At 50.6% G+C, this 26,791-nt stretch overlaps 1 long non-coding RNA gene across 1 annotated transcript in view; it reads left to right on the top strand.

Annotated features, from left to right (window-relative positions):
* The window catches only part of LOC140400142 (uncharacterized), an 86,970-nt gene that overhangs the window by 6,037 nt on the left and 54,142 nt on the right, over nucleotides 1-26,791 (top strand). The window contains exon 2 of the long non-coding RNA XR_011938060.1: nucleotides 1,439-1,515. This is a non-coding gene — a long non-coding RNA (uncharacterized lncRNA). The remainder of the gene's footprint in view (nucleotides 1-1,438; nucleotides 1,516-26,791) is intronic.

Below are 26,791 nucleotides of genomic sequence, written 5' to 3'. Positions count from 1 at the left end.
ACGGCCTGCTGCTGCACACCTTCCACCTCCTTGCCCTCGCCCGCCATCCGGACACGGCTTGGCGTGCCTTGTTGCTGTCCAGCAGCGGAGGTCCCAACTGGAGTTCCCTCTACGGAGGCGTCTTCCCTATAAGACTTGGGGACCTGGGGTGGAGGGTGCTGCAGAAGGCAGTGTTGTGCAACCATCGGTTAAATCGCCACACGGCCTCCCCAGAGACCTGCCACTTTTGCGGCCTGGTGGAGTCTGTGGAGCATGTGTTTGTTGTCTCTCTTTGGCTGCACTCCTTTCTTAGTTTTTTGACGATATTGTTGTTGAGGTTTTCTTTGCACTTAAGCCCCACGCTCCTGATCGATGGACATCTGGTGTGGGAAGGTGGGGAAGCGGGGAAGGCGGAGGACCTCCTTGTGAACCTGCTCCTGTTCCTGGCCACACTTGCCATTAATAGGTCCAGGCAGCGGGCGACCGAGGGGGTCGTCCGGCCTGACTGTCTGCCCCTCCTCCGCAGCCTCGTTCGTGGCCGGGTGTCCCTGGAGTGGGAGCTTGTGGTGACCACGAGCACACTTGAGGCCTTCCGTGCTCGGTGGCCGCCGTCGGGGTTGGACTGCCTCATCAACCCTGATTTTCACACTTTAATTTAACGGGTTTTGTTACGTTTCCGTTTCCTTTCTGATTCCTTTTTGGGCTCTGCTCCAGTTGCTTTCTTTTTGGAGCACCCCCCGGTTTGCTTTTGTCCCTCAGTTAATTTTTGTTCTTTTACTTTCGTTGTCACGCCGTGCATCACTCCAGAATAGTCGGTGGATGCAGGGTTTTAATCCTGCTGCGTGGAGATAAATGCAGCAGGTCATCACTCACAAGGGAAGAAAACACAAGGGAAAAAAAACAAACCACAAAAATATTATGACAGTTGTTAAACCCGAAAAAAAAACCCACACACACTGCCCCCAACACGGGCTCTATAGGAGGTTTTGCTCTATATGTGATGACAGTGAAATGGGTAATATTCCCATTGGTTCTCAATGCGGAATTGCTGCGGGGATCTGCGCACGCCCGGCATAACCCCGCCCCCTGCCTGTCGTCACTGAGGGTGAGAGCGCATGTGCAGCCCCTCCAGCCCAGGAACAGCGTTCTCATTGCAGCAGCACATCCATCTGGGCGTGTGAGCAAAGAGGCTCAGAGATCATTACTGACTCGGGGGGAGTTCAGGGAGAATCAGGGGCTGTTTGCAAGAGGCACAGCGGAGCACGATCTTGTTCCGGGACTTGGAGTGAGCCGGGGGGAAGGGAGAGCTCTTTCTGGGCCTGGCTTATTTGTCTGATTCTGGGTTAGGATTTGGAGAGTATTTTCTTTATTTTACTGATTATCAATTGAAAGAATAGATTGATCTATCATTGGCCTCATCTGGCCCTGATTTACAAGAGATATGTTATCTTCCGCCCAGTTCAACAGATGAAGAGATGAGTTCCAAGATGATGATTCCGCAGCAACGTGAATGTACACGTCTCCTTCTAACTGACAGTAAGTACAATATTCACCCAACATTGCAGAGACACAGGCACAACATCAGCTCCACCGTCACAGAGAACAGAAGCAGTCACACTCACATTGACCTCAAGTCCCAGATAAACATGTCCAATCCAACAGTGATACACGAGAGGGCAGGTGGGATAATTTTCCATAATTCGCCCCCCCCGCCATATCATGGAACGTTGGATCAACTTGTGATAATAGCTTTTCGTAAAGTAATCAGTGTAGAATTAATTAGGTACAGATTCAGCAATGTGTAAGTATCCATTTGCACTTTTTTGTAACTTTGTTGGATTAAAATGTATCAGAAGCACTTTAACCTCACAAGTTGTGAACCTTTGGTGCAAGTAAAAAGTCAGATCGTACAGCTGATATAAAAATACAGAATTATTCGTAAGTTTCTACTGAGACAAGTCAGAAAACAAAATATTGGGGGAATGTCCAATTCACATAACAAGCATGTCTTTCGGGACTTGTGGGAGGAAACCGTAGCATCCGGAGGAAACCCACACAGACACAGGGAAAACGTGCAGACTCTGCACAGGCAGCGACCCAAGCGGGAATCAAACCTTGGAACCTGGCACTGTGAAGCAATCCCCTGATTTACACAATCCCCTGGTTTACACCACGCTAGTTTCACACACTCCTCTGGTTTACATGCTGTCCTGGTTTCACACTCATCTGGTTTGAGCACTCAACTGCTGTACACTCTCCTCATTTTACACACACTCTTGTTGTGCATCCTCCCCTGGTTCCATACACTCCCCTGGTTTATACACTCCATTGGGATACACACTCCCCGGCTTTACGCACTCCCCGGCTTTACGCACTCCCCGGCTTTACGCACTCCCCGGCTTTACGCACTCCCCGGCTTTACGCACCCCCCCTGCTTTACGCACCCCCCCTGCTTGACGCACCCCCCTGCTTGACGCACCCCCCTGCTTGACGCACCCCCCTGCTTGACGCACCCCCCTGCTTGACGCAACCCCTGCTTGACGCACCCCCCTGCTTGACGCACCCCCCTGCTTGATGCACCCCCCTGCTTGACGCACCCCCCTGCTTGACGCACCCCCTGCTTGACGCACCCCCCTGCTTGACGCACCCCCCTGCTTGACGCACCCCCCTGCTTGACGCACCCCCCTGCTTGACGCACCCCCCTGCTTGACGCACCCCCCTGCTTGACGCACCCCCCTGCTTGACGCACCCCCTGCTTGACGCACCCCCTGCTTGACACCCCCCCCTGCTTGACACCCCCCCCTGTTTGACACCCCCCCCTGCTTGACACCAACCCACTGCTTGACACCAACCCACTGCTTGACACCCCCCCCCTGCTTGACATCCCCCCCGGTTGACACCCCCCCCCCGCTTGACACCCCCCCCCTTGACACCCCCCCCCCCCCCCCCCCCCCGCTTGACACCCCCCCCTGCTTGATACACCCCCCTGCTTGATACAAACAAACAAAGAACAAAGAAATGTACAGCACAGGAACAGGCCCTTCGGCCCTCCAAGCCCGTGCCAACCATGCTGCCCGACTAAACTACAATCTTCTACACTTCCTGGGTCCGTATCCCTCTATTCCCATCCTATTCATGTATTTGTCAAGATGCCCCTTAAATGTCACTATCGTCCCTGCTTCCACCACCTCCTCCGGTAGCGAGTTCCAGGCACCCACTACACTCTGCGTAAAAAAACTTGCCTCGTACATCTACTCTAAACCTTGCCCCTCTCACCTTATACCTATGCCCCCTAGTAATTGACCCCTCTAACCTGGGGAAAAGCCTCTGACTATCCACTCTGTCTATGCCCCTCATAATTTTGTATACCTCTATCAGGTCTCACCTCAACCTCCTTTGTTCCAGTGAGAACAAACCGAGTTTATTCAACCGCTCCTCATAGCTAATGCCCTCCATACCAGGCAACATTCTGGTAAATCTCTTCTGCACCCTCTCTAAAGCCTCCACATCCTTCTGGTAGTGTGGCGACCAGAATTGAACACTATACTCCAAGTGTGGCCTAACTAAGGTTCTATACAGCTGCAACATGACTTGCCAATTCTTATACACAATGCCCCGGCCAATGAAGGCAAGCATGCCGTATGCCTTCTTGACTACCTTCTCCACCTGTGTTGCCCCTTTCAATGACCTGTGGACCTGTACTCCTAGATCTCTTTGACTTTCAATACTCTTGAGGGTTCTACCATTCACTGTATATTCCCTACTGCATTAGACCTTCCAAAATGCATTACCTCACATTTGTCCGGATTAAACTCCATCTGCCATCTCTCCGCCCAAGTCTCCAAACAATCTAAATCCTGCTGTATCCTCCGACAGTCCTCATCGCTATCTGCAATTCCACCAACCTTTGTGTCGTCTGCAAACTTACTAATCAGACCAGTTACATTTTCCTCCAAATCATTTATATATACTACAAAGAGCAAAGGTCCCAGCACTGATCCCTGTGGAACACCACTGGTCACAGCCCTCCAATTAGAAATGCATCCTTCCATTGCTACTCTCTGCCTTCTATGGCCGAGCCAGTTCTGTATCCACCTTGCCAGCTCACCCCTGATCCCGTGTGACTTCACCTTTTGTACTAGTGTACCATGAGGGACCTTGTCAAAGGCCTTACTGAAGTCCATATAGACAACATCCACTACCCTACCTGCATCAATCATCTTAGTGACCTCCTCGAAAAACTCTATCAAGTTAGTGAGACACGACCTTCCCTTCACAAAACCGTGCTGCCTCTCACGAATACGTCCATTTGCTTCCAAATGGGAGTAGATCCTGTCTCGAAGAATTCTCTCCAGTAATTTCCCTACCACTGAAGTAAGTCTCACCAGCCTGTAGTTCCCGGGATTATCCTTGCTACCCTTCTTAAACAGAGGAACAACATTGGCTATTCTCCAGTCCTCCGGGACATCCCCTGAAGACAGCGAGGATCCAAAGATTTCTGTCAAGGCCTCAGCAATTTCCTCTCCAGCCTCCTTCAGTATTCTGGGGTAGATCCCATCAGGCCCTGGGGACTTATCTACCTTAATATTTTTTAAGACACCCAACACCTCGTCTTTTTGGATCTCAATGTGACCCAGGCTATCTACACACCCTTCTCCAGACTCAACATCTACCAATTTCTTCTCTTTGGTGAATACTGATGCAAAGTCTTCATTTAGTACCTCGCCCATTTCCTCTGGCTCCACACATAGATTCCCTTGCCTATCCTTCAGTGGGCCAACCCTTTCCCTGGCTACCCTCTTGCTTTTAATGTACGTGTAAAAAGCCTTGGGATTTTCCTTAACCCTATTTGCCAATGAATTTTCGTGACCCCTTCTAGCCCTCCTGACTCCTTGCTTAAGTTCCTTCCTACTTTCCTTATATTCCACGCAGGCTTCGTCTGTTCCCAGCCTTTTAGCCCTGACAAATGCCTCCTTTTTCTTTTTGACGAGGCCTACAATATCTCTCATCATCCAAGGTTCCCGAAAATTGCCGTATTTATCCTTCTTCCTCACAGGAACATGCCGGTCCTGAATTCCTTTCAACTGCCACTTGAAAGCCTCCCACATGTCAGATGTTGATTTGCCCTCAAACATCCGCCCCCAATCTATGTTCTTCATAGAACATAGAACATAGAAAATACAGCACAGAACAGGCCCTTCGGCCCACGATGTTGTGCCGAACCTTTGTCCTAGATTAATCATAGATTATTATTGAATTTACAGTGCAGAAGGAGGCCATTCTGCCCTTTGAGTCTGCACCGGCTCCTGGAAAGAGCACCCTACCCAAACTCAACACCTCCACCCAACACCAAGGGCAATTTTGGACATTAAGGGCAATTAATCATTGGCTAATTCACCTAACCTGCACATCTTTGGACTGTGGGAGGAAACCGGAGCACCCGGAGGAAACCCACGCAAACACGGGGAGGACGTGCAGACTCCGCACAGACAGTGTTCCAAGCCGGAATTGAACCTGGGACCCTGGAGCTGTGAAGCATTGTGCTATCCACAATGCTACCGTGCTGCCCTTAAGAACAAATAAATCTACACTATATCATTTTACCGTAATCCATGTACCTATCCAATAGCTGCTTGAAGGTCCCTAATGTTTCCGACTCAACTACTTCCACAGGCAGTGCATTCCATGCCCCCACTACTCTCTGGGTAAAGAACCTACCTCTGATATCCCTCCTATATCTTCCACCTTTCACCTTAAATTTATGTCCCCTTGTAATGGTTTGTTCCACCCGAGGAAAAAGTCTCTGACTGTCTACTCTATCTATTCCCCTGATCATCTTATAAACCTCTATCAAGTCGCCCCTCATCCTTCTCCGTTCTAATGAGAAAAGACCTAGCACCCTCAACCTTTCTTCGTAAGACCTACTCTCCATTCCAGGCAACATCCTGGTAAATCTTCTTTGCACCTTTTCCAAAGCTTCCACATCCTTCCTAAAATGAGGCGACCAGAACTGTACACAGTACTCCAAATGTGGCCTTACCAAAGTTTTGTACAGCTGCATCATCACCTCACGGCTCTTAAATTCAATCCCTCTGTTAATGAACGCGAGCACACCATAGGCCTTCTTCACAGCTCTATCCACTTGAGTGGCAACTTTCAAAGATGTATGAACATAGACCCCAAGATCTCTCTGCTCCTCCACATTGCCAAGAACTCTACCGTTAACCCTGTATTCCACATTCACATTTGTCCTTCCAAAATGGACAACCTCACACTTTTCAGGGTTAATCTCCATCTGCCACTTCTCAGCCCAGCTCTGCATCCTATCTATGTCTCTTTGCAGCCGACAACAGCCCTCCTCACTATCCACAACTCCACCAATCTTCCTATCGTCTGCAAATTTACTGACCCACCCTTCAACTCCCTCATCCAAGTCATTAATGAAAATCCCAAACAGCAGAGGACCCAGAACTGATCCCTGCGGTACGCCACTGGTAACTGGGATCCAGGCTGAATATTTACCATCCACCACCACTCTCTGACTTCTATCGGTTAGCCAGTTCGTTATCCAACTGGCCAAATTTCCCACTATCCCATGCCTCCTTACTTTCTGCATAAGCCTACCATGGGGAACCTTATCAAATGCCTTACTAAAATCCATGTACACTACATCCACTGCTTTACCTTCATCCACATGCTTGGTCACCTCCTCAAAGAATTCAATAAGACTTGTAAGGCAAGACCTACCCCTCACAAATCCGTGCAGACGATCCCTAATCAAGCATTGTCTTTCCAGATGCTCAGAAATTCTATCCTTCAGTACCCTTTCCATTACTTTGCCTACCACCGAAGTAAGACTAACTGGCCTGTAATTCCCAGGGTTATCCCTAGTCCCTTTTTTGAACAAGTGCACGACATTCGCCACTCTCCAATCCCCTGGTACCACCCCTGTTGACAGTGAGGACGAAAAAATCATTGCCAACGGCTCTGCAATTTCATCTCTTGCTTCCCATAGAATCCTTGGATATATCCCGTCAGGCCCGGGGGACTTGTCTATCCTCAAGTTTTTCAAAATGCCCAACACATCTTCCTTCCTAACAAGTATTTCCTTGAGCTTACCAGTCTGTTTCACACTGTCCCCTCCAACAATATGGCCCCTCTCATTTGTAAATACAGAAGAAAAGTACTCATTCAAGACCTCTCCTATCTCTTCAGACTCAATACACAATCTCCCTTTCCTGTCCTTATCGGACCTACCCTCGCTCTAGTCATTCTCATATTTCTCACATATGTGTAAAAGGCCTTGGGGTTTTCCTTGATCCTACATGCCAAAGATTGTTCATGCCCTCTCTTAGCTCTCCTAATCCCTTCCTTCAGTTCCCTCCTGGCTATCTTGTATCCCTCCAACGCCCTCCCCTTGTTTCCTCAGCCTTACATAAGTCTCCTTTTTCCTCTTAACAAGACATTCAACCTCTCTTGTCAACCATGGTTCCCTCACTCGACCATCTCTTCCCTGCCTGACAGGGGCATACATATCAAGGACACGTAGCACCTGTTCCTTGAACAAGTTCCACATTTCACTTGTGTCCTTCCCTGCCAGCCTATGTTCCCAACTTATGCACTTCAATTCTTGTCTGACAACATTGTATTTACCCTTCCCCCATTTGTAAACCTTGCCCTGTTGCACGTACCTATCCCTCTCCATTACTAAAGTGAAAGTCACAGATTTGTGGTCACTATCTCCAAAATGCTCCCCCACTAACAAATCTATCACTTGCCCTGGTTCATTACCCAGTACTAAATCCAATATTGCCCCTCCTCTGGTCGGACAATCTACATACTGTGTTAGAAAAGCTTCCTGGACACACTGCACAAACACCACCCCATCCAAACTATTTGATCTAAAGAGTTTCCACTCAATATTTGGGAAGTTAAAGTCGCCCATGACTACTACCCTATGACTTCTGCACCTTTCCTAAATCTGTTTCCCAATCTGTTCCTCCACATCTCTGCTACTATTGGGGGGCCTATAGAAAACTCCTAACAAGGTGACTGCTCCTTTCCTATTTCTGACTTCAACCCATACTACCTCAATAGGGTGATACTCCTCGAACTGCCTTTCTGCAGCTGTTATACTATCTCTAATTAATAATGCCACCCCCCCCCCCCCCCACCTCTTTTACCACCCTCCCTAATCTTATTGAAACATCTATAACCAGGGACCTCCAAAAACCATTTCTGCCCCTCTTCTATTCATGTTTCCGTGATGGCCACCACATCGTAGTCCCAAGTGCCGATCCATGCCTTAAGTTCACCCACCTTATTCCTGATGCTTCTTGCGTTGAAGTATACACACTTCAACCCATCTCCGTGCCTGCAAGTACTCTCCTTTGTCAGTGTTCCCTTCCCCACTGCCTCATTACACGCTTTGGCGTCCTGAATATCGGCTACCTTAGTTGCTGGACTACAAATCCGGTTCCCATTCCCCTGCCAAATTAGTTTAAACCCTTCCGAAGAGTACTAGAAAACCTCCCTCCCAGGATATTGGTGCCCCTCTGGTTCAGATGCAACCCGTCCTGCTTGCACAGGTCCCACCTTCCCCAGAATGCGCTCCAATTATCCAAATACCTGAAGCCCTCCCTCCTACACCATTCCTGCAGCCACGTGTTCAACTGCATTCTCTCCCTATTCCTAGCCTCGCTATCACGTGGCACCGGCAACAAACCAGAGATGACAACTCTGTCTGTCTTGGCTTTTAACTTCCAGCCTAACTCCCCAAACTTGTTTATTACCTCCACACCCCTTTTCCTACCTATGTCGTTGGTACCAATGTGCACCACGACTTCTGGCTGCTCACCCTTCCCCTTAAGGATCCTGAAGACACGATCCGAGACATCCCTGGCCCTGGCACCCGGGAGGCAACATACCTTCCGGGAGTCTCGCTCGCGACCACAGAATGTCCTATCTATTCCCCTAACCATTGAATCTCCTACAACTATTGCTTTTCTATTCTCCCCCCTTCCCTTCTGAGCCCCAGAGCCAGACTCAGTGCCAGAGACCTGGCCGCTAGGGCCTTCCCCCGGTAGGTCATCCCCCCCCAACAGCATTCAAAACGGTATACTTGTTTTGAAGGGGAACGGCCACGAGGGATCCCTGCACTGTCTGCCTGTTTGTTTTTTTCCCCCTGACTGTAACCCAGCTATTCTTGTCCTGTACCTTGGGTGTGGTTACCTCCTTGTAACTCTTCTCAATCGCCCCCTCTGCCTCCCGGATGATCCGAAGTTCATCCAGCTTCAGCTCCAGTTCCCTAACACGGTCTTTGAGGAGCTGAAGTTGGGTGCACTTCCCGCAGGTATAGTCAGCGGGGACACCGGTGGTATCCCTCACCACCCACATCCTACAGGAGGAGCATGCAACTGGCCTAGCCTCCATCCCTTCTTACCTGACAGAATATAGCTGCCCTGTGGACTAACTAGATCTCTGCCCTCCGACTCTGCTCCCAGTCAGCTACACTTTCTGTAAACTCCTGGCTCTCTTCGCAATCTTTGCGGAAATGTCGGAAACAAAATGAAAGGAGCACCTTACTCCCTCCTCACCTAACTCCCTCGGTCACCAAACTCTTACCATAGCACTCAAAAAGAACCAAATTCAGCACTCCCTCGGTCACCAAACTCTTACTATAGCACTCAAAAAGCACCAAATTCAGCACTCCCTCGGTCACCAAACTCTTACTATAGCACTCAAAAAGCACCAAATTCAGCACTCAGTGCAAACCTCAGCACTCAGTGCAAACAGTTCCCGCCTAATATTGTTATAATTAGCCTTCCCCCAATTTAGCACATTCATCCTAGGACCACTCTTATCCTTGTCCACCAGTACTTTAAAACTTACTGAATTGTGGTCACTGTTACTGAAATGCTCCCCTACTGAAACATCTACCACCTGGCCGGGCTCATTCCCCAATACCAGGTCCAGTACCGCCCCTTCCCTAGTTGGACTGTCTACATATTGTTTGAAGAAGCCCTCCTGGATGCTCCTTACAAACTCCGCCCCGTCTAAGCCCCTGGCACTAAGTGAGTCCCAGTCAATATTGGGGAAGTTGAAGTCTCCCATCACCACAACCCTGTTGTTTTTACTCTTTTCCAAAATCTGTCTACCTATCTGCTCCTCTATCTCCCGCTGGCTGTTGGGAGGCCTGTAGTAAACCCCCAACATTGTGACTGCACCCTTCTTATTCCTGATCTCTACCCATATAGCCTCACTGCCCTCTGAGGTGTCCTCCTGCAGTACAGCTGTGATATTCTCCCGAACCAGTAGCGCAACTCCGCCTCCCCTTTTACATCCCCCTCTATCCCGCCTGAAACATCTAAATCCTGGAACGTTTAGCTGCCAATCTTGCCCTTCCCTCAACCAGGTCTCTGTAATGGCAACAACATCATAGTTCCAAGTACTAATCCAAGCTCTAAGTTCATCTGCCTTACCCGTAATACTTCTTGCATTAAAACATATGCACGTCAGGCCACCAGACCCGCTGTGTTCAGGAAATTCTCCCTGTCTGCTCTGCCTCAGAGCCACACTGTCCCTATTCCCTAGTTCTCCCTCAATGCTCTCACCTTCTGACCTATTGCTCCCGTGCCCACCCCCCTGCCATACTAGTTTAAACCCTCCCGTGTGACACTAGCAAACCTCGCGGCCAGGATATTTATGCCTCTCCGGTTTAGATGCAGCCCGTCCTTCTTATACAGGTCACACCTGCCCCGGAAGAGCTCCCAGTGGTCGAGATAACGGAAACCCTCCCTCCTACACCAGCTGTTTAGCCACGTGTTTAGCTGCTCTATCTTCCTATTTCTAGCCTCACTGGCACGTGGCACAGGGAGTAATCCCGAGATTACAACCCTCGAGGTCCTGTCTTTTAACTTTCTGCCTAGCTCCCTGAACTCCTGCTGCAGGACCTCATACCCCTTCCTGCCTATATCGTTAGTACCAATATGTACAACGACCTCTGCCTGTTTGCCCTCCCCCTTCAGGATGCCCTCTACCCATTCGGAGACATCCTGGACCCTGGCACCAGGGAGGCAACATACCATCCTGGAGTCTCTTTCACGTCCACAGAAGCGCCTATCTGTGCCCCTGACTATAGAGTCCCCTATTACTATTACTCTTCTGCGCTTTGACCCTCCCTTCTGAACATCAGAGCCAGCCGTGGTGCCACTGCTCTGGCTGCTGCTGTTTTCCCCTGAGAGGCTATCCCCCCCCCGACAGTATCCAAAGGGGTATACCTGTTCGAGAGGAGGACAACCACAGGGGATTCCTGCACTGACTGCCTGCCCTTTCTGGTGGTCACCCATTTCTCTGCCTGCACCTTGGGTGTGACCACATTTACATAACTGCGATCTATGACGCTTTCCGCCACCTGCATGCTCCTAAGTGCATCCAATTGCTGCTCCAACCGAACCATGCGGTCTGTGAGGAGCTCCAGTTGGGTGCACTTTCTGCAGATGAAGCCATCCGGGACGCTGGAAGCCTCCCGGACCTGCCACATCTCACAGTCAGAGCACTGCACCCCTCTAACTGACATTGCGTCAATTAATTAAAATTAAAATTTAAATTTTTATTTATTTTTTAATATATTTTTTAAAATTTCAAAGTTACTGTTTCCTAGCACTAGATTTCTAATAGAAATGCGAAAGCTAAATATAGTACTCTCTGATCTCTGGCTTAGATATCCCTCTAAATTGTACTTAAGTAATTATGTTTAATTAGTTACCAATGCTTAATTTTTTTAATTTAGTGTAGATTCCCAACCAGCCACTCAGGTCGCAGCTTTTCTGTGATGTCACTGCAGTTTCCCCCCGACACACACAATTTGAAAAAGGTATAAAAGTAAAAATCACTTACCTTCTGAGTGTCTTAGACATTCTCAGGTCCTCTCCCTGACAGAGACTGCTCCTTCTCCTCCTGCTTTATACATCCCCCTGTATTATGCACTCCCCTGCTTTATGCACTCCACTGCCTTATAAACTCCCCTGCTTTACACAGTTCCCTGCTTTACACACTTCCCTGCTTTATATCCTGCCCTGCTTTGTACATCCCCCTGCTTCATACATCCCCCTGCTTCATACATCCCCCTGCTTCATACATCCCCTGCTTTATAAACCCCACTGCTTTATACACTCCACTGCTTTATACACCACCCTGCTTTATACATCCCCCTGCTTGATACACTTCCCTGCTTGATACACTCCCCTGCTTTATACACTCCCCTGCTTTATACACCCCCCTGCTTTATACACCCCCCTGCTTTATACACCCCCCTGCTTTATATACTCCCCTGCTTTATACACTCCCCTGCGTTATACATCCCCCAGCTTGATACATCCGCCTGCTTCATACATCCGCCTGCTTCATACATCCCCCTGCTTCATACATCCCCCTGCTTCATACATCCCCCTGCTTCATACATCCTCCTGCTTCATACATCCCCCTGCTTCATACATCCCCCTGCTTCATACATCCCCCTGCTTCATACATCCCCCTGCTTCATACATCCCCCTGCTTCATACATCCCCCTACTTTATACACCCACCTGCTTTATACACCCCCCTGCTTTATACACCCACCTTCTTTATACACCCACCTTCTTTATACACCCCCTGCTTTATACCCCCCCTGCTTCATACATCCCCCTGCTTGATACAACCCCCTGCTTTATCCCCCCCTGCTTTATACGTCCCCCTTCTTTATACGTCCCCCTGCTTTATACGCCCCCTTGCTTTATACGCTCTCCTGCTATATACGCTCCCCTGCTTTGTACACCCCCCTGCTTTGTACACTCCCCTGCTTTGTACACCCCCCTGCTTTGTACACCCCCCTGCTTTGTACACCCCCCTGCTTTGTACACCCCCCTGCTTTGTACACCCCCCTGCTTTGTACACCCCCCTGCTTTGTACACCCCCCTGCTTTGTACACCCCCTGCTTTGTACACCCCCTGCTTTGTACATCCCCTGCTTTGTACACTCCTCTGCTTTATACACTACCCTGCTTGATACATCCCCCTGCTTTATACACTCCCCTGCTTTATACACTCCCCTGCTTTATACACCCCCCTGCTTTATGCACCCCCCTGCTTTATGCACCCCCCTGCTTTATGCACCCCCCTGCTTTATGCACCCCCCTGCTTTATGCACCCCCCTGCTTTATACATCCCCCTGCTTGATACATCCCCCTGCTTGATACATCCCCCTGCTTGATACTCTGCCCTGCTTTATACACCCCCCTGCTTTATACACCCCCTGCTTTATACACCCCCCTGCTTTATACACCCCCCTGCTTTATACACCCCCCTGCTTTATACACCCCCCAGCTTTATGCATCCCCCTGCATTATGCACTCCCCTGCTTTATGCACTCCACTGCCTTATACACTCCCCTGCTTTACACACTCCCCTGCTTTATACCCCCCCTGCTTTATACTCTGCCCTGCTTTGTACATCCCCCTGCTTTATGCATTCCCCTGCTTTATACACCCCCCTGCTTTATACACTCCTCTGTTTTAGACATCCCTCTGCTTTATGCACTCCACTGCTTTATAAACCGCCCTGCTTTATACACTTCACTGCATGATACATCCCCTGCTTTATACACTCCCGTGCTTTATACACTCCCCTGCTTTATACACCCCCTGCTTTATACACCCCCGCTTTATACACTCCCCTGCTTTATACACTCCCCTGCTTCATACACTCCCCTGCTTCATACACCCCCCTGCTTCATACACCCCCCTGCTTCATACACCCCCCTGCTTGATACATCCCCCTGCTTGATACATCCCCCTGCTTGATACATCCCCCTGCTTGATACATCCCCCTGCTTGATACATCCCCCTGCTTGATACATCCCCCTGCTTGATACATCCCCCTGCTTGATACATCCCCCTGCTTGATACATCCCCCTGCTTTATCCCCCCCCTGCTTTATACGTACCCCTGCTTTATACGTCCCCCTGCTTTATACGTCCCCCTGCTTTATACGCCCCCCTGCTTTATACGCTCTCCTGCTATATATGCTCCCGTGCTTTGTACTCTCCCCTGCTTTGTACGCTCCCCTGCTTTGTACACCCCCCTGCTTTGTACACCCCCCTGCTTTGTACACCCCCCTGCTTTGTACACCCCCCTGCTTTGTACACCCCCCTGCTTTGTACACCCCCCTGCTTTGTACACCCCCCTGCTTTGTACACCCCCCTGCTTTGTACACCCCCCTGCTTTGTACACCCCCCTGCTTTGTACACCCCCCTGCTTTGTACACCCCCCTGCTTTGTACACCCCCCTGCTTTAACCACCCCCCTGCTTTGTACATCCCCTGCTTTATACACTCCTCTGCTTTATACACTCCCCTGCTTTATACACTCCCCTGCTTTATACACTCCCCTGCTTTATACACCCCCTGCTTTATACACCCCCCTGCTTTATACACCCCCCTGCTTTATACACCCCCCTGCTTTATACACCCCCCTGCTTTAACCACTCCCCTGCTTTATACACTCCCTTGCTTTATACACTCCCCTGCTTTATACACCCCCCTGCTATATACACCCCCCTGCTTTATACACCCCCCTGCTTTATACACCCCCCTGCTTCATACACCCCCCTGCTTCATACACCCCCCTGCTTCATACACCCCCCCTGCTTTATACATCCCCTGCTTTATACACCCCCCTGCTTTATACACCCCCCTGCTTTATACACCTCCCTGCTTTATACACCCCCCTGCTTTATACACCCCCCTGCTTTATACACCCCCCTGCTTTATGCACTCCCCTGCTTTATGCACTCCACTGCCTTATACACTCCCCTGCTTTACACACTCCCCTGCTTTATACCCCCCTGCTTTATACTCTGCCCTGCTTTGTACATCCCCCTGCTTTATGCACTCCCCTGCTTTATACACCCCCCTGCTTTATACACTCCTCTGTTTTAGACATCCCTCTGCTTTATGCACTCCACTGCTTTATGCACTCCCCTGCTTTATAAACCGCCCTCGTTTATACACTTCCCTGCATGATACATCCCCCTGCTTTATACACTCCCGAGCTTTATACACTCCCCCGCTTTATACACCCGCCGCTTTATACACCCGCCGCTTTATACACTCCCCTGCTTTATACACCCCCCTGCTTTATACACCCCCCTGCTTTATACACCCCCCTGCTTTATACACCCCCCTGCTTTATACGTCCACCTGCTTGATACACTCCCCTGCTTTATACATCCACCTGCTTTATACTCTGCCCTGCTTTATACACCGTCCTGCTTTATACACTCCCCTGCTTTATACACTCCCCTGCTTTATACACTCCCCTGCTATATACACCCCCCTGCTTTATACACTCCCCTGCTTTATACACTCCCCTGCTTTATACACTCCCCTGCTTTATACACTCCCCTGCTGTATACACTCCCCTGCTGTATACACCCCCCTGCTTTATACAACCCCCTGCTTTACCCCCCCTACTTTATACATCCCCCTGCTTTATACATCCCCCTGCTTTATACACACCCCTGCTTCGTACATCCCCCCTGCTTCGTACATCCCCCCTGCTTCGTACATCCCCCTGCTTCGTACATCCCCCTGCTTCGTACATCCCCCTGCTTCGTACATCCCCCTGCTTCGTACATCCCCCTGCTTCGTACATCCCCCTGCTTCATACATCCCCCTGCTTCATGCACTTCCCTGCTTTATGCACCCCCCTGCTTTATACACTCCCCTGCTTTATACACTCCCCTGCTTTATACCCCCCCCCCTGCTTGATACCCCCCCCTGCTTGATATTCTGCCCTGCTTTGTACTTCGCCCTGCTTTATACTTCGCCCTGCTTTATACACCCCCCTGCTTTATACACCCCCTGGTTTATACACCCCCCTGCTTTATACACCCCCCTGCTTTATACACCCCCCTGCTTTATTCACTCCCCTGATTTATTCACTCCCCTGATTTATTCACTCCCCTGCTCTGTTCACTCCCCTGCTCTGTTCACTCCCCTGCTTTATACGCCCCCCTGCTTTATACATCCCCTGCTTTATACACTCCCCTGCTTTATACACCCCCCTGCTTTATACACCCCCCTGCTTTATACACTCCCCTGCTTTATACACTCCCCTGCTATATACACCCCCCTGCTTTATACTCTCCCCTGCTTTTCCATCCCCCTGCTTTATATACCCCCCTGCTTTTCCACCCCCCTGCTTTATACACCCCCCTGCTTTATACACCCCCCTGCTTTATACACCCCCCTGCTTTATACACCCCCCTGCTTTATACACCCCCCTGCTTTATACACCCTCCTGCTTTATACACCCCCCTGCTTTATACACCCCCCTGCTTTATACACCCCCCTGCTTTATACACCCCCCTGCTTTATACACCCCCCTGCTTTATACACCCCCCTGCTTTATGCACCCCCCTGCTTTATGCATCCCCCTGCTTTATGCATTCCCCTGCATTATGCACTCCCCTGCTTTATGCACTCCCCTGCTTTATACCCCCCCTGCTTTATACACTCCTCTGTTTTAGACATCCCTCTGCTTTATGCACTCCACTGCTTTATGCACTCCCCTGCCTTATACACTCCCCTGCTTTACACACCCCCCTGCTTTATGCACCCCCCTGCTTTATGCATCCCCCTGCTTTATGCATCCCCCTGCATTATGCACTCCCCTGCTTTATGCACTCCCCTGCTTTATACCCCCCTGCTTTATACACTCCTCTGTTTTAGACGTCCCTCTGCTTTATGCACTCCACTGCTTTATGCACTCCCCTGCCTTATACACTCCCCTGCTTTACACACTTGCCTGCTTTACACACTTTCCTGCTTTGTACATCCCCCTGCTTTATACACACCCCTGCTTTATACACCCCCCTGCTTTATACACCCCCCTGCTTTATACACCCCCTGCTTTATACACCCCCCTGCTTTATACACTCCCCTGCTTTATACACTCCCCTGCTTTATACACTCCCCTGCTTTATACACTCCCCTGCTTTATACACTAACCTGCTTTATACAATCCCCTGCTTTATACACTCCCCTGCTTCATACACCCCCCTGCTTCATACACCCCCCTGCTTCATACACCCCCCTGCTTCATACACCCCCCTGCTTCATACATCCCCCTGCTTGATACATCCCCCTGCTTGATACATCCCCCTGCTTTATCCCACCCCCTGCGTTATACGTCCCACTTCTTTATACGTCCCCCTGCTTTATACGCTCCCTGCTTTATACGCTCTCCTGCTAAATACGCTCCCCTGCTTTGTACTCTCCCCTGCTTTGTACACCCCCCTGCTTTGTACACTCCCCTGCTTTGTACACACCCTGCTTTGTACACCCCCTGCTTTATGCACTCCCCTGCTTTATAAACCGCCCTGCTTTATACACTTCCCTGCATGATACATCCCCTGCTTTATACACTCCCCTGCTTTATACAACCGCCGCTTTATACATTCACCTGCTTTATACACCCCCCTGCTTTATACACCCCCCTGCTTTATGCACCCCCCTGCTTTATGCACCCCCCTGCTTTATGCACTCCCCTGCTTTAAGCACTCCCCTGCTTTATACACCCCCCTGCTTTATACACCCCCCTGCTTTATGCACTCCCCTGCTTTATGCACTCCACTGCCTTACACACTTCCCTGATTTACACACTTCCCTGCTTTGTACACCCCCCTGCTTTATACAACCCCCTGCTTTATACACCCCCCTGCTTTATACACCCCCCTGCTTTATACACCCCCCTGCTTTATACACCCCCCTGCTTTATACACCCCCCTGCTTTATACACCCCCCTGCATTATACACCCCCCTGCTTTATACACCCCCCTGCTTTATACACCCCCCTGCTTTATACACCCCCCTGCTTTATACATCCCCCTGCTTTATACACCCCCCTGCTTTATACACCCCCCTGCTTTATACACCCCCCTGCTTTATACACCCCCCTGCTTCATACACCCCCCTGCTTCATACACCCCCCTGCTTCATACACCCCCCTGCTTCATACACCCCCCTGCTTCATACACCCCCCTGCTTCATACACCCCCCTGCTTCATACACCCCCCTGCTTCATACACCCCCCTGCTTCATACACCCCCCTGCTTCATACACCCCCCTGCTTCATACACCCCCCTGCTTCATACACCCCCCTGCTTTATACACCCCCCTGCTTTATACACCCCCCTGCTTTATACATCCCCTGCTTTATACACCCCCCTGCTTTATACACCCCCCTGCTTTATACACCCCCCTGCTTTATACACCCCCCTGCTTTATGCACTCCCCTGCTTTATGCACTCCACTGCCTTATACACTCCCCTGCTTTACACACTCCCCTGCTTTATACCCCCCTGCTTTATACTCTGCCCTGCTTTGTACATCCCCCTGCTTTATGCACTCCCCTGCTTTATACACCCCCCTGCTTTATACACTCCTCTGTTTTAGACATCCCTCTGCTTTATGCACTCCACTGCTTTATGCACTCCCCTGCTTTATAAACCGCCCTGGTTTATACACTTCCCTGCATGATACATCCCCCTGCTTTATACACTCCCGAGTTTTATACACTCCCCCGCTTTATACACCCCCCTACTTTATACACCCCCCTGCTTTATACACCCCCCTGCTTTATACACCCCCCTGCTTTATACACCCCCCTGCTTTATACACCCCCCTGCTTTATACGTCCACCTGCTTTATACTCTGCCCTGCTTTATACACCGTCCTGCTTTATACACCGTCCTGCTTTATACACTCCCCTGCTTTATACACTCCCCTGCTTTGTACACTCCCCTGCTATATACACCCCCCTGCTTTATACACTCCCCTGCTTTATACACTCCCCTGCTTTATACACTCCCCTGCTTTATACACTCCCCTGCTTTATACAACCCCCTGCTTTACCCCTCCCTGCTTTATACATCCCCCTGCTTTATACATCCCCCTGCTTTATACACACCCCTGCTTCGTACATCCCCCCTGCTTCGTACATCCCCCCTGCTTCGTACATCCCCCCTGCTTCGTACATCCCCCTGCTACGTACATCCCCCTGCTTCGTACATCCCCCTGCTTCGTACATCCCCCTGCTTCATGCACTTCCCTGCTTTATGCACCCCCCTGCTTTATACACTCCCCTGCTTTATACACTCCCCTGCTTTGTACCCCCCCCCTGCTTGATACCCCCCCCCTGCTTGATATTCTGCCCTGCTTTGTACTTCGCCCTGCTTTATACTTCGCCCTGCTTTATACTTCGCCCTGCTTTATACACCCCCTGCTTTATACACCCCCCTGCCTTATACACCCCCCTGCTTTATACACCCCCCTGCTTTATTCACTCCCCTGATTTATTCACTCCCCTGCTCTGTTCACTCCCCTGCTCTGTTCACTCCCCTGCTTTATACGCCCCCCTGCTTTATACATCCCCTGCTTTATACGCCCCCTGCTTTATACTCTGCCCTGCTTTATACTCTGCCCTGCTTTATACACCCCCCTGCTTTATACACTCCCCTGCTATATACACCCCCCTGCTTTATACTCTCCCCTGCTTTATACACCCCCCTGCTTTATACACCCCCCTGCTTTTCCACCCCCCTGCTTTATACACCCCCCTGCTTTATACACCCCCCTGCTTTTCCATCCCCCTGCTTTATATACCCCCCTGCTTTTCCACCCCCCTGCTTTATACACCCCCCTGCTTTATACACCCCCCTGCTTTATACACCCCCCTGCTTTATACACCCCCCTGCTTTATACACCCCCCTGCTTTATACACCCTCCTGCTTTATACACCCCCCTGCTTTATACACCCCCCTGCTTTATACACCCCCCTGCTTTATACACCCCCCTGCTTTATACACCCCCCTGCTTTATACACCCCCTGCTTTATACACCCCCCTGCTTTATACACCCCCCTGCTTTATGCACCCCCCTGCTTTCTGCATCCCCCTGCTTTATGCATCCCCCTGCATTATGCACTCCCCTGCTTTATGCACTCCCCTGCTTTATACCCCCCCTGCTTTATACACTCCTCTGTTTTAGACATCCCTCTGCTTTATGCACTCCACTGCTTTATGCACTCCCCTGCCTTATACACTCCCCTGCTTTACACACCCCCCTGCTTTATGCACCCCCCTGCTTTATGCATCCCCCTGCTTTATGCATCCCCCTGCATTATGCACTCCCCTGCTTTATGCACTCCCCTGCTTTATACCCCCCTGCTTTATACACTCCTCTGTTTTAGACGTCCCTCTGCTTTATGCACTCCACTGCTTTATGCACTCCCCTGCCTTATACACTCCCCTGCTTTACACACTTCCCTGCTTTACACACTTTCCTGCTTTGTACATCCCCCTGCTTTATACACACCCCTGCTTTATACACCCCCCTGCTTTATACACCCCCCTGCTTTATACACCCCCTGCTTTATACACCCCCCTGCTTTATACACTCCCCTGCTTTATACACTCCCCTGCTTTATACACTCCCCTGCTTTATACACTCCCCTGCTTTATACACTAACCTGCTTTATACAATCCCCTGCTTTATACACTCCCCTGCTTTATACACTCCCCTGCTTCATACACCCCCCTGCTTCATACACCCCCCTGCTTCATACACCCCCCTGCTTCATACACCCCCCTGCTTCATACATCCCCCTGCTTGATACATCCCCCTGCTTGATACATCCCCCTGCTTTATCCCACCCCCTGCGTTATACGTCCCACTTCTTTATACGTCCCCCTGCTTTATACGCTCCCTGCTTTATACGCTCTCCTGCTATATACGCTCCCCTGCTTTGTACTCTCCCCTGCTTTGTACACCCCCCTGCTTTGTACACTCCCCTGCTTTGTACACACCCTGCTTTGTACACCCCCTGCTTTATGCACTCCCCTGCTTTATAAACCGCCCTGCTTTATACACTTCCCTGCATGATACATCCCCTGCTTTATACACTCCCCTGCTTTATACAACCGCCGCTTTATACATTCACCTGCTTTATACACCCCCCTGCTTTATGCACCCCCCTGCTTTATGCACCCCCCTGCTTTATGCACCCCCCTGCTTTATGCACTCCCCTGCTTTAAGCACTCCCCTGCTTTATACACCCCCCTGCTTTATACACCCCCCTGCTTTATGCACTCCCCTGCTTTATGCACTCCACTGCCTTACACACTTCCCTGATTTACACACTTCCCTGCTTTGTACACCCCCCTGCTTTATACAACCCCCTGCTTTATACACCCCCCTGCTTTATACACCCCCCTGCTTTATACACCCCCCTGCTTTATACACCCCCCTGCTTTATACACCCCCCTGCTTTATACACCCCCCTGCATTATACACCCCCCTGCTTTATACACCCCCCTGCTTTATACACCCCCCTGCTTTATACACCCCCCTGCTTTATACATCCCCCTGCTTTATACACCCCCCTGCTTTATACACCCCCCTGCTTTATACACCCCCCTGCTTTATACACCCCCCTGCTTTATACACCCCCCTGCTTTATACACCCCCCTGCTTCATACACCCCCCTGCTTCATACACCCCCCTGCTTCATACACCCCCCTGCTTCATACACCCCCCTGCTTCATACACCCCCCTGCTTCATACACCCCCCTGCTTCATACACCCCCCTGCTTCATACACCCCCCTGTTTCATACACCCCCCTGCTTTATACACCCCCCTGCTTTATACACCCCCCTGCTTTATACATCCCCTGCTTTATACACCCCCCTGCTTTATACACCCCCCTGCTTTATACACCCCCCTGCTTTATACACCCCCCTGCTTTATGCACTCCCCTGCTTTATACACCCCCCTGCTTTATACACTCCTCTGTTTTAGACATCCCTCTGCTTTATGCACTCCACTGCTTTATGCACTCCCCTGCTTTATAAACCGCCCTGGTTTATACACTTCCCTGCATGATACATCCCCCTGCTTTATACACTCCCGAGTTTTATACACTCCCCCGCTTTATACACCCCCCTACTTTATACACCCCCCTGCTTTATACACCCCCCTGCTTTATACACCCCCCTGCTTTATACACCCCCCTGCTTTATACGTCCACCTGCTTGATACACTCCCCTGCTTTATACTCTGCCCTGCTTTATACACCGTCCTGCTTTATACACCGTCCTGCTTTATACACTCCCCTGCTTTATACACTCCCCTGCTTTGTACACTCCCCTGCTATATACACCCCCCTGCTTTATACACTCCCCTGCTTTATACACTCCCCTGCTTTATACACCCCCCTGCTTTATACACCCCCTGCTTTATACACCCCCCTGCTTTATACACTCCCCTGCTTTATACACTCCCCTGCTTTATACACTCCCCTGCTTTATACACTCCCCTGCTTTATACACTAACCTGCTTTATACAATCCCCTGCTTTATACACTCCCCTGCTTCATACACCCCCCTGCTTCATACACCCCCCTGCTTCATACACCCCCCTGCTTCATACACCCCCCTGCTTCATACATCCCCCTGCTTGATACATCCCCCTGCTTGATACATCCCCCTGCTTTATCCCACCCCCTGCGTTATACGTCCCACTTCTTTATACGTCCCCCTGCTTTATACGCTCCCTGCTTTATACGCTCTCCTGCTAAATACGCTCCCCTGCTTTGTACTCTCCCCTGCTTTGTACACCCCCCTGCTTTGTACACTCCCTTGCTTTGTACACACCCTGCTTTGTACACCCCCTGCTTTATGCACTCCCCTGCTTTATAAACCGCCCTGCTTTATACACTTCCCTGCATGATACATCCCCTGCTTTATACACTCCCCTGCTTTATACAACCGCCGCTTTATACATTCACCTGCTTTATACACCCCCCTGCTTTATACACCCCCCTGCTTTATGCACCCCCCTGCTTTATGCACCCCCCTGCTTTATGCACTCCCCTGCTTTAAGCACTCCCCTGCTTTATACACCCCCCTGCTTTATACACCCCCCTGCTTTATGCACTCCCCTGCTTTATGCACTCCACTGCCTTACACACTTCCCTGATTTACACACTTCCCTGCTTTGTACACCCCCCTGCTTTATACAACCCCCTGCTTTATACACCCCCCTGCTTTATACACCCCCCTGCTTTATACACCCCCCTGCTTTATACACCCCCCTGCTTTATACACCCCCCTGCTTTATACACCCCCCTGCATTATACACCCCCCTGCTTTATACACCCCCCTGCTTTATACACCCCCCTGCTTTATACACCCCCCTGCTTTATACATCCCCCTGCTTTATACACCCCCCTGCTTTATACACCCCCCTGCTTTATACACCCCCCTGCTTTATACACCCCCCTGCTTTATACACCCCCCTGCTTCATACACCCCCCTGCTTCATACACCCCCCTGCTTCATACACCCCCCTGCTTCATACACCCCCCTGCTTCATACACCCCCCTGCTTCATACACCCCCCTGCTTCATACACCCCCCTGCTTCATACACCCCCCTGCTTCATACACCCCCCTGCTTCATACACCCCCCTGCTTCATACACCCCCCTGCTTTATACACCCCCCTGCTTTATACACCCCCCTGCTTTATACATCCCCTGCTTTATACACCCCCCTGCTTTATACACCCCCCTGCTTTATACACCCCCCTGCTTTATACACCCCCCTGCTTTATGCACTCCTCTGCTTTATGCACTCCACTGCCTTATACACTCCCCTGCTTTACACACTCCCCTGCTTTATACCCCCCTGCTTTATACTCTGCCCTGCTTTGTACATCCCCCTGCTTTATGCACTCCCCTGCTTTATACACCCCCCTGCTTTATACACTCCTCTGTTTTAGACATCCCTCTGCTTTATGCACTCCACTGCTTTATGCACTCCCCTGCTTTATAAACCGCCCTGGTTTATACACTTCCCTGCATGATACATCCCCCTGCTTTATACACTCCCGAGTTTTATACACTCCCCCGCTTTATACACCCCCCTACTTTATACACCCCCCTGCTTTATACACCCCCCTGCTTTATACACCCCCCTGCTTTATACACCCCCCTGCTTTATACGTCCACCTGCTTGATACACTCCCCTGCTTTATACTCTGCCCTGCTTTATACACCGTCCTGCTTTATACACCGTCCTGCTTTATACACCGTCCTGCTTTATACACTCCCCTGCTTTATACACTCCCCTGCTTTGTACACTCCCCTGCTATATACACCCCCCTGCTTTATACACTCCCCTGCTTTATACACTCCCCTGCTTTATACACTCCCCTGCTTTATACACTCCCCTGCTTTATACAACCCCCTGCTTTACCCCTCCCTGCTTTATACATCCCCCTGCTTTATACATCCCCCTGCTTTATACACACCCCTGCTTCGTACATCCCCCCTGCTTCGTACATCCCCCCTGCTTCGTACATCCCCCCTGCTTCGTACATCCCCCCTGCTACGTACATCCCCCTGCTTCGTACATCCCCCTGCTTCGTACATCCCCCTGCTTCATGCACTTCCCTGCTTTATGCACCCCCCTGCTTTATACACTCCCCTGCTTTATACACTCCCCTGCTTTATACCCCCCCCCTGCTTGATACCCCCCCCCTGCTTGATATTCTGCCCTGCTTTGTACTTCGCCCTGCTTTGTACTTCGCCCTGCTTTATACTTCGCCCTGCTTTATACTTCGCCCTGCTTTATACACCCCCTGCTTTATACACCCCCCTGCCTTATACACTCCCCTGCTTTATACACCCCCCTGCTTTATTCACTCCCCTGATTTATTCACTCCCCTGCTCTGTTCACTCCCCTGCTCTGTTCACTCCCCTGCTTTATACGCCCCCCTGCTTTATACATCCCCTGCTTTATACGCCCCCTGCTTTATACTCTGCCCTGCTTTATACACCCCCCTGCTTTATACACCCCCCTGCTATATACACCCCCCTGCTTTATACACTCCCCTGCTATATACACCCCCCTGCTTTATACTCTCCCCTGCTTTATACACCCCCCTGCTTTATACACCCCCCTGCTTTTCCACCCCCCTGCTTTATACACCCCCCTGCTTTATACACCCCCCTGTTTTTCCATCCCCCTGCTTTATATACCCCCCTGCTTTTCCACCCCCCTGCTTTATACACCCCCCTGCTTTATACACCCCCCTGCTTTATACACCCCCCTGCTTTATACACCCCCTGCTTTATACACCCCCCTGCTTTATACACCCTCCTGCTTTATACACCCCCCTGCTTTATACACCCCCCTGCTTTATACACCCCCCTGCTTTATACACCCCCCTGCTTTATACACCCCCTGCTTTATACACCCCCCTGCTTTATACACCCCCCTGCTTTATGCACCCCCCTGCTTTATGCATCCCCCTGCTTTATGCATCCCCCTGCATTATGCACTCCCCTGCTTTATGCACTCCCCTGCTTTATACCCCCCCTGCTTTATACACTCCTCTGTTTTAGACATCCCTCTGCTTTATGCACTCCACTGCTTTATGCACTCCCCTGCCTTATACACTCCCCTGCTTTACACACCCCCCTGCTTTATGCACCCCCCTGCTTTATGCATCCCCCTGCTTTATGCATCCCCCTGCATTATGCACTCCCCTGCTTTATGCACTCCCCTGCTTTATACCCCCCTGCTTTATACACTCCTCTGTTTTAGACGTCCCTCTGCTTTATGCACTCCACTGCTTTATGCACTCCCCTGCCTTATACACTCCCCTGCTTTACACACTTCCCTGCTTTACACACTTTCCTGCTTTGTACATCCCCCTGCTTTATACACACCCCTGCTTTATACACCCCCCTGCTTTATACACCCCCCTGCTTTATACACCCCCTGCTTTATACACCCCCCTGCTTTATACACTCCCCTGCTTTATACACTCCCCTGCTTTATACACTCCCCTGCTTTATACACTCCCCTGCTTTATACACTAACCTGCTTTATACAATCCCCTGCTTTATACACTCCCCTGCTTTATACACTCCCCTGCTTCATACACCCCCCTGCTTCATACACCCCCCTGCTTCATACACCCCCCTGCTTCATACACCCCCCTGCTTCATACATCCCCCTGCTTCATACATCCCCCTGCTTGATACATCCCCCTGCTTTATCCCACCCCCTGCGTTATACGTCCCACTTCTTTATACGTCCCCCTGCTTTATACGCTCCCTGCTTTATACGCTCTCCTGCTATATACGCTCCCCTGCTTTGTACTCTCCCCTGCTTTGTACACCCCCCTGCTTTGTACACTCCCCTGCTTTGTACACACCCTGCTTTGTACACCCCCTGCTTTATGCACTCCCCTGCTTTATAAACCGCCCTGCTTTATACACTTCCCTGCATGATACATCCCCTGCTTTATACACTCCCCTGCTTTATACAACCGCCGCTTTATACATTTACCTGCTTTATACACCCCCCTGCTTTATGCACCCCCCTGCTTTATGCACCCCCCTGCTTTATGCACCCCCCTGCTTTATGCACTCCCCTGCTTTAAGCACTCCCCTGCTTTATACACCCCCCTGCTTTATACACCCCCCTGCTTTATGCACTCCCCTGCTTTATGCACTCCACTGCCTTACACACTTCCCTGATTTACACACTTCCCTGCTTTGTACACCCCCCTGCTTTATACAACCCCCTGCTTTATACACCCCCCTGCTTTATACACCCCCCTGCTTTATACACCCCCCTGCTTTATACACCCCCCTGCTTTATACACCCCCCTGCTTTATACACCCCCCTGCATTATACACCCCC

Source organism: Scyliorhinus torazame, chromosome 24, assembly GCF_047496885.1.
Source record: "Scyliorhinus torazame isolate Kashiwa2021f chromosome 24, sScyTor2.1, whole genome shotgun sequence".
Lineage (NCBI taxonomy): Eukaryota > Metazoa > Chordata > Chondrichthyes > Carcharhiniformes > Scyliorhinidae > Scyliorhinus > Scyliorhinus torazame.
This window is presented reverse-complemented; position numbering and strand designations above follow the sequence as displayed.